The sequence below is a fragment of the Nansenia antarctica genome, assembly GCF_963989245.1.
Source record: "Nansenia antarctica genome assembly, chromosome: 4".
NCBI lineage: Eukaryota > Metazoa > Chordata > Actinopteri > Argentiniformes > Microstomatidae > Nansenia > Nansenia antarctica.
Genome location: NC_137689.1, coordinates 73728503 through 73738502, shown reverse-complemented (window position 1 = coordinate 73738502; position 10000 = coordinate 73728503). Strand labels below are relative to the sequence as shown.

The 10000-nt window shown below is 48.0% G+C and overlaps 1 protein-coding gene across 1 annotated transcript in view; it reads right to left on the bottom strand.

Moving 5' to 3' along the window:
- Positions 1 to 10000, bottom strand: part of LOC308156367 (leucine-rich repeat transmembrane neuronal protein 4-like) — a gene marked incomplete at both ends in the record, with an annotated part of 55421 nt that overhangs the window by 44717 nt on the left and 704 nt on the right. The window lies entirely within an intron of this gene.

The following is a 10000-nucleotide window of genomic DNA, read 5'->3' as shown; positions in this document are numbered from 1 at the left end:
AACAGAAATCGTCTCGGCGAAAGGCAGCGGTAGCACAGCTAGTATAGAGCCAAAGGTAGACGCAGTAAACGCACATAAAGGACCGACGGGAACGGCGGATGGTGAACTTGTGACACCCGTGCCGTACGCATGTACGTAGCGATGGGATTTAGTCATCATCAGAACGAGCGGGTAATTACAGGGAAGGAATAGAGAAGCCTCAGCCCCGGCTAGATTAGAATGACTACAGTTTAAAATAAATGAATCCAGGACAAATATTCTTAACCTCAATTATTCAGCGTTCAGTTTGCGCAGAGAGAGAGAGAGACTCTGGAGCGAGGCAGATTCGGAGGCTGGGTGACCTGGTGAAGCATGGCAGAGGGGAGGAGGGGAGGAGGCCAACCCACACATCCCTGGATCCCGCGTGTGTGGGCGGCCACGGAGAGGATTTGCACAGCGTGTTAGATTCATTAGAGAGAGAGAAAGAAAATCGTCATCGTGAAAAACCGAGAAAGAGAGAGAGAGAGAGAAAAGAGGAGGAATGAGAGGAGTTGTTGTTTTTCTGTTTGCCTGACGTGACACATGACACATTTAGCTGATAGTATTTAAGGCGTACGATCTAAAACTGTTAGGATATTCGATATTGAGGATGGGCGAATGTAATCTAGAGATAAAAACAATACTCGGCTAGATGTTCGACACTATCAGGCAAAGCTATGGGCTATTAGGAGATAGCAAACAATTCAACGATTACCTCGACACTTTAGCATTAAAGTGCTGATTAGATAAGCATTAGCAACATTTTGGAATCGAAATAATTAAAGGATTATCAGACAAACGCTATGCTTTTCTTGGCTCACTATATGGCACACATTATATCCAAACCTGTGTATATTACACACATGTTGAGATTGAATAATCAGAAATAATTACAGCCAACAACTCAGCCAAGCAGAATTGAATGAAATAATGAGGTATTGTGGACCTGACATCAAAGCCGGCTAATGTTTCTAAAAACGTCAATACGGCTCAGGTACTGTTCATGCAATTCAGCTCAGTGGCCTTAGCGGTTAGAGTGTCCGCCCTGAGTATCGGGAGGTCGTGAGTTCGATCCCCGGCCGAGTCGTACCACCAAAGACTATACAAATCATACCCGATGCCTCCCTGCTTGGCACTCAGCATTAAGGGTTGGATTTGGGGGGGTAAGACCCTGCAACATACCAGCGTCATGTCCAGGGGGGTGTACTTGTACATCAAGCCGCCTCACGCTATACGGAAACAGGAGATAGACTCCTGCCCTAAGGGAAGTTAGGCTCCAGAACCACCAGGCTCAAGGCTACTTACTGACTATTCATGTAACCAAGAGGAGGCTCTGAGGATGTGTATCTAACAGCCCCTACCCCATGAGACGGTTACACAAACGGATGCAGATCGAATGTGATCCAGGATGATTGAGTATGAAACCACATGGAGGACTAGTATGTGGGCGGCTGTGGCGCAGGAAGTAAGAGCCGACGACTAATGATCGCAAGGTCGGCGGTTCGAGCCCCGGCTGGCCACATGTCAAGGTTGTCCCAACGAGCGGGCCGGCGCCTTGCGTGGTAGCTTGCCTACCTCGCCATTGGCATGTGAATGTGTGGGTGAACGGGTGAATGAGCGGCCGTTGTAAAGCGCTTCGGAATAAGGCGCTAAGATAAGTCAGTCCGTTTACCATATCAAACATTATTTGATCCCTGTCTTTGGGATGTTTGTCAGAATTCAAGCTGCTATTTGCAGGCTCTGTGTTCCACGCCTAGCTTGCAAGGCGCTGTCAGATGTCGAGTCAATCTGCTCTAATCGTTAGCTCACAAGCTCTCAAACGTTTCGGTTGACAAACACTCTGCTGTGAGCAGCAGATAAATTAGCACGGAGGGAGACAGACAGACAGACACAGCTTTTAGAGGGACCGTCCTCTCTCTGCAGTACCTGAGAGGCAGCTGCCTGTTACAGGAGACCCCATGACCCCATGGTGGAGGATTTGCACACGGTAAAGCGGTAAAAATCTGGTACAGTCCTGTCTGACAATGAGTAGGAGTGAGATGTTAAGTAGAAGGTTGTGTAATAACAGCTAATGATGAAGGGGTTTTGTACAAAGCAGGATTTGTACACATGTACACACAAGCTTGTGATAATGAATCTGAGTGAGATTTTGGGCTAAAAAAAACTAAATCTGTACCATTAGTCTCAACCAGTTTGTATGTGGGTGATTCCCTCTGTGAAAAACAACGAATTACTTGAAAACAAGTTAGGTTTATCTTCTTGTTTTGGGGGGGGTGTATCTAGCTGTAATGAAACTGTTAGTATAATGACTCATACAGCTGTGACGGAAGTCCCTTGGTTTAGGATCAACCTGCATCCGTATGTTGGCGTTATATGGAGATGGATTCAATTCCTCTGATTTAATTCCAGGACTCTCTGCCACACGAGTGCAGAGCCAACTCCAGGCATTAATTCCTCCTTCAGAGTATTCCCCTAGGTGGGTGTGGGTTATGTACTGGAGAGGGTGGGGGTTATGTACTGAAGAGGGTGGGGGTTATGTACTGGAGAGGGTGGGGGTTATGTACTGAAGAGGGTGGGGGTTATGTGTAGGGGAGGGTGGAGGTTATGTGTAGGGGAGGGTGGGGGTTATGTGTAGGGGAGGGTGGGGGTTATGTGTAGGGGAGGGTGGAGGTTATGTGTTGGGGAGGGTGGAGGTTATGTGTAGAGGAGGGTGGAGGTTATGTGTAGGGGAGGGTGGGGGTTATGTGTAGGGGAGGGTGGAGGTTATGTGTTGGGGAGGGTGGAGGTTATGTGTTGGGGAGGGTGGAGGTTATGTGTTGGGGAGGGTGGAGGTTATGTGTTGGGGAGGGTGGGGGTTATGTGTAGGGGAGGGTGGAGGTTAAGTGTAGGGGAGGGTGGAGGTTATGTGTAGAGGAGGGTGGAGGTTATGTGTAGGGGAGGGTGGGGGTTATGTGTTGGGGAGGGTGGAGGTTATGTGTTGGGGAGGGTGGAGGTTATGTGTTGGGGAGGGTGGAGGTTATGTGTAGGGGAGGGTGGGGGTTATGTGTTGGGGAGGGTGGAGGTTATGTGTAGGGGAGGGTGGGGGTTGTGTGTTGGGGAGGGTGGGGGTATGTGTAGGGGAGGGTGGGGGTTATGTGTTGGGGAGGGTGGAGGTTATGTGTAGAGGAGGGTGGAGGTTATGTGTAGAGGAGGGTGGGGGTTATGTGTAGAGGAGGGTGGAGGTTATGTGTTGGGGAGGGTGGGGGTTATGTGAAGGGGAGGGTGGAGATTATGTGTAGGGGAGGGTGGGGGTTATGTGAAGGGGAGGGTGGGGGTTATGTGTAGGGGAGGGTGGGGGTTATGTGTGGAGGAGGGTGGAGGTTATGTGTAGAGGAGGGTGGAGGTTATGTGTTGGGGAGGGTGGGGGTTATGTGTAGGGGAGGGTGGGGGTTATGTGTTGGGGAGGGTGGAGGTTATGTGTAGGGGAGGGTGGAGGTTATGTGCAGAGGAGGGTGTGGGTTATGTGTAGGGGAGGGTGGGGGTTATGTGTGGAGGAGGGTGTGGGTTATGTGTAGGGGAGGGTGGGGGTTATGTGTGGGGGAGAGTGGGGGTTATGTGTTGGGGAGGGTGGGGGTTATGTGTTGGGGAGGGTGGGGGTTATGTGTGGAGGAGGGTGGAGGTTATGTGTAGGGGAGGGTGGAGGTTATGTGCAGAGGAGGGTGTGGGTTATGTGTTGGGGAGGGTGGAGGTTATGTGTAGGGGAGGGTGGGGGTTATGTGTTGGGGAGGGTGGGGGTTATGTGTAGGGGAGGGTGGGGGTTATGTGTTGGGGAGGGTGGAGGTTATGTGTAGAGGAGGGTGGAGGTTATGTGTAGGGGAGGGTGGAGGTTATGTGTTGAGGAGGGTGGAGGTTATGTGTTGGGGAGGGTGGGGCTTATGTGTCAAGTGGGTGTGTGGGTTATGTGTTGCAGAGAGAGTATATGCAGACAGCGTACACCTCAGTGAACCGCCCCAAAATCAGGACATTGGGATCCAGTCAGTCAGTGAGTCAGTCAGTGAGTGCTGGGCAGGAGGGCGGAGGGCGGGGGGCGGGGGGGAGGCAGGGTTGCGGGGGGGGGGGGGGGCAGGGTTAGGGGGCATGGCAGGACCGCTGAGTCGTGTGCCCCTGAAAGTGGCAGTTGGGACAGCTCTCTCTCCTGCACTTGGAGGGTTAGCTGATGGTTTAAGCATTTGTAGGCCACCTCACATGAACTCATGAAACCCACCTCCAATGAACTCCCTGACATTTGGGGTTGCTGTGATTTGGCCACAGATGTTGGAGCCCTTATCAAGTTTATAGCGCCTTATTCCGAAGCGCTTTACAACGGCCTCTCATTCACCCATTCACACACACATTCACACACCAATGGCGAGGTAGGCAAGCTACCATGCAAGGTGGCGGTGGCCCCGCTCATTGGGAGCAATTTGGGGTTAAGTGTCTTGCCCCAAGGACACCTCGGCATGTGGCCGCCAGCCGGGGCTCGAACTGCCGATCTTGCAATCATTAGACGCCGGCTCTACCTCCTGAGACACAGCCAGCCCCTCAAGTGGAAGCAGAGAGAGAGCTTCACAGACAGATTCACAGACACAGCCACTCGAGAGAACTTGCTGTTCCATTAGCGTCAGGGGAAAAACAAGTCATGTAAGGGTCATGGTAGCTGAAAACACTTCACCGCCGCTATCCAATCTGCTGAGATGCTAGCTACACGACACGAGCTCTGCTGTGACCTGCTGGTGGCCTCCGTGAGGAATCTACATGACTACATCTCTAGTCCACAGGTTACCGGAGGTAATTGGCTGAAGTGTTGCCTGAACAAATGAGGGCTGGTCTGACTAGGGTGTCTTCTAGAAGGGGGCTCCTCATCAGCTAAGTCACAACACTAAGAGCAATAGGGCAGCTGGGGTCCATAACGAGCACACACACACACACACAAATCTAACACATCTCTCATATTCTGGTCAATTATCATATCCACTCGATGACACCACCAGAGGGATGTGTTAGTTACCATCGTCCACATATCCCAAACTGTCTGAGTGACATGTAGGCTACTGAGGTACCGGAGCCTGTGTGTGTGTGTGTGTGTGTGTGTGTGTGTGTGTGTGTGTGTCCAAATCAAGAGATAACATATGAATATCTCAACACCTATACCCATCCACCATGCATTAACGCAAAGCCCACTTGCATACGCTATACTATAACTGCCAAATTGTAATGACGATCATTCCAGCCGGAATAAAAACAACATTAAGTTGGATTGGTAGACACGTTCCCACTGGTAGGCTATTAGGGGGCGGGTGATACAATGCGTAATGTATTCAATAACCACCCAATTAGAGGCAGCGAATGGACAGAAGCAACATTAGTGTGAGGAGGAGGGGGAGGATGTCATTTGGAACATCGCCCCGTTATGATTACAGATCCTCGTTTTGATTGATTGATTGATTGAGAATGTTTATTTTGGTCCCCTATGCAATTCACAATACAGATATAAAAAAAATGTACACAGTCACAATTCATAACACTAGGACCAAAAAGGTGTAGGCTGAAGCCATGGCTCGTTAAAGAAAACAGACGGTTTCCTGCTGTTTAGCCTACCTGTGAAATATTGGAGTCATATACAGAGTGGCAGATTAGAGCTTTAAAAAAAAAAAGAAAAAAAAAAGAGAGACAATTGCGCAATCAATCACTGGTGTGATGCGCTCTTCGTGGACAGGGGTGGGGGGGGTACCGTTTATGAAATGGTGAGCTCTCTGCTCTTACAAACCGGGTCGGAACTATCAGCTTTGAATCGTGTTGAAATCAGACGGTGTCCACTTACCCATGTCAGCCGGTGCTTCTGGGTTTCCCCCCCCCGGTGCTCCGTGGTTTAATCCTCCTCTGCACGGAACCTCCGGTTGCTCGGTGCGCAGTAGTTTATTCTCGTAAACTAACTGCCTGTATTATGCCAAACCTGTCCTGCCAATGTCTGTGCTTGTCCTACTATACTCTCTCCGTTATCTCTCTCTCTTCTACATCGTTTAACATCAAAGGACCACAATGGGAATAAGCCTCTCGTTATCCTTGACGTTTTTTTTTTCCTTGTCTTTTATACTTGTATGCTTTTTAGACAAGTGTAGAATACCCCCATTTTAAAAAACGTGTCAAGTAAATGCATTAATTCATTCATTAATTCATTGCTCCGGTCTCCGGTCTCTCCGCGGCCACCGCGCGCGTCAATGCGCTCTCCACAACCCCCCCAAGGCTGCACTCACTCACCTGCTCTCCACGCCGAAGAAACTATTCAAAACGTGCTATTATTATTCGTCTAGATATCCCAAACGTAAGTTTACCCCCATGCCTACATTACATAAACGGCTGGTCAACTTTACTAGTTTTAATTCAAAAATCTCGTTGGTTGGTTGGTTGTAAGTTGGAACATACAAGAAGATTTTCAGGGAAGAAATATCCGATCCTCAAAACTCATCTTTCTGTGATGGGTAGCCGGGTAGGTGGGGGTGGTTTTAGACAAAAAAACGGAAATATTTTTAAATAAAGAAAATGTTAAATGCGGGATGAAAAGTTAAAAAAGGTCTAGATAAATAAATTGTGCGCAAAAACCCCCCGCCGTCAGCCACAAAGATCCAGAGAAGGCGTCGGAATTCTGCAGGATAACGGAGGAGCAATCCACACACACTGTACAGGCTGGTGGTGCTGAGGAGGCGAGCAGCCTGGGTGTACGCGTGTCCGCGATTGTGTGCGCGCCTCTCTCTCTCTCTCTCTCTCTCTCTCTCTCTCTCTCTCTCTCTCTCTCTCTCTCTCTCTGTCTCTGTGTGGATGTGTGTGTGCGTGTGTGTGTATGTACGTGCCTGTGTGCGTGCGTGTGTCAGCGCTGTGGTGAAACCAACAGTTCAGTCGTCAGTCGCAGGTGGCTCTGCAAAAAGCATGACTACTCCATGTGGGAATGATGTATTTGGACAACATTGAATGCACTGCTTAATGTATAGTACCTCTATCACCGTCTATCCCTTTGTCATCCTCTCCTCCCCCAGTGGACTGTGGGGCTGTCACACTGTTCCCCTAACTGTCATGGTGCCTTCTGAACAGCCAGCTGAATAAATGGTAAATGGACTGCCTTATTCCAAAGCACACACATTCACACACCAATGGCGGCAAGCGACCATGCAAGGCGCCGGCCATCAGCTCATTGGGAGCAATTTGGGATTAAGTGTCTTGCCCAAGGACACTTTTGACATGTGGCCAGCCAGGGCTCGAACCGCCGATCTGCCAACCTTGTGATCGTTAGACGCCGGCTCTACCGCCTGCGCCCACAGCCGCCCCTGAATAAGCTGAATAGCTTTGCAAATGCATTATACCATGGAATACAGAGGCGGGGGTATAGTCAAAAACTCACATCAGGTTGTGTATCATAATTGTTCAGGGTGAAAAACATGAGCATGAGTCAGCTGCCAGATCATAAAAGACAACCTGCTGTTTGGCTTGACGAGCCTATAGAGGCCAACATTATCCCAATGTAGCTCCACTGATCAAACACAGAAACCCAGATACACACTGAGCTAAGTGTGTTTTCAAGCTGTTCTTCAACCTGTGATCTGAACTCATGCCACAGACATACGGTTAGTTAGGAGGTGGTCTGAGGCTTGGAACAAAGTCTGCTGTGACACGTATGACACGAGAGCTTCATCAGACACATGTTCAACTCCCCCAGGTAATTACTTTTTACTTGTACAGCACATTGTTGACATTTAGCTGAATCATCTATCGACAACCTGTTGTTTGGCTTGACTAGCCTATAGAGGCCAACATTATCCCAATGTAGCTCCACTGATCAAACACAGAAACCCAGATACACACTGAGCTAAGTGTGTTTTCAAGCTGTTCTTCAACCTGTGATCTCTGAGCTCATGCCACAGACATACAGTTAGGAGGTTGGTCTGAGACTTGGAACAACGTCTGCTGTGACACGTATGACATGAGAGTTTCATCAGACACATGTTCAACTCCCCCAGGTAATTACTTTTTACATGTACAGCACATTGTTGACATTTAGCTGAATCATCTATCGACAACCTGTTGTTTGGCTTGACTAGCCTATAGAGGCCAACATTATCCCAATGTAGCTCCACTGATCAAACACAGAAACCCAGATCCACACTGAGCTAAGTGTGTTTTCAAGCTGTTCTTCAACCTGTGATGTGAGCTCATGGCACAGACATACGGTTAGGAGGTTGGTCTGAGGCTTGGAACAAAGTCTGCTGTGACACGTATGACACGAGAGCTTCATCAGACACATGTTCAACTCCCCCAGGTAATTACTTTTTACACGTACAGCACATTGTTGACATTAAGCTGACACCTTTATCCAAAGCGACTTACAACGTTAATACAATTAAGTAAGTAAATCATCTATCCATCAGTCATCGTCAAGAGAAAAATCTATGCTAAGACCAGGTGCCAGTGTCTGTCACAATGCATAATAAGTAGGTTGTCTCTACCTGCTAATAACAAACGTGTGAATTAACAACACTCAACTCCTTCTCAACTGATTAGATGAATGATTAATTAATTTTTAATTAGCCATCGCCAGATCGCTAATTGTATGCATGGGAATGAGACACTGAGGAATACAGACTATCTGATCCACTTAATGGACGAAGTAAGCGCTCATATCGTTATTCCTGCAGTCTGAATACACATAGAACGTATTATGCACGTATATCTCTATGCACAGAAGTAAGTAAGTAAGTAAAGCTTTATATAGATAGCACCTTTCATACAAGAAATGCAGCTCAAAGTGCTTTACAACAGGAATAAGAACATAAAGTGAATTTAACAACATATATAAAAACATATACAAGCATAGAATGAATATAAAAGCAGGGGAAAACAGTAAAAAGAAAATGTAAAAAAGGGAAACAATGTGCAACCTCTGCCTTAACGCTTAGTAACCGCCATCCATCTTCTCATCAGCAGAATACATTACAGTTTCTTTCTTTTGCACTTACTCAAACCTTCTGACAACGTACAACCACCTCTTACTCATCGATCTGGCAGTGTCAGATCACAGTATTTTAACCAACTGGATTTGAAGCCTGTCTCTGTAGCCTAACTGTCGTCTGTCAACTGCATCTAAATGATAAATGGACTGACTTATATAAAGCGCCTTTATTCCTTTACAATGGCCTCTCATTCACCCATTCACACACCAATGGCAGCAAGCTACCATGCAAGGTAGGCCTGCTCATTGGGAGCAATTTTGGGTTCAGTGTCTTGCCCAAGGACACTTCGACATGTGGCCAGCCGGGGCTCGAACCGCCGATTTCCCAACCTTGCGATCACTACCTCCTGCGCCACAGCCGCCCCTATCGGATCTGTAGCCTAACTGTCGCCTGTCTAGAGAAGCAGACCCATTCACCTCTTGAGGACCACGCATCTTTTATCCTAACCGGTCTGTTTTCAGTGTCGTTGTTGTTTGTCGTGAAGAAATGTACGTCATTTAGCAGAAACGTTTATCCAAAGCGACTTAGAACGAGTACATTTTGTCTAAGTAAGTGAATCACCTGTACAACAGTCATGGTAAGTAGAACCTTATTAACCCGTGTCAGAACTCATCATGTCATCACAAGCCCATAGATAGGTCTACGTCTTAGTCCTAACAAGCCCTTGTGCCTGATCCACTTAGTCACTGCAGTTTATCAAGTCTTTGTCGCCGTCTTTATCAATTAATAATACTTCCTTCCGTGGGTGTGTGGTGGAGAGAGACCCAAGGTCAGATCATTCAGGCTACTCAGTGAAGTTTGTGCTCTGCTGGTTAATAATTGCTATTCATTTTCCCGAGCTGCCAGGACGACGCAGTCAGAGCTCAACGGTCTGGAGGAGGAGTCACAATATGGCTAGATTCGATCCTAACCGTGTTGTTGAAGAAATGAAGAAGAAATGTACACAGGCGGACAAGAGCCATTGG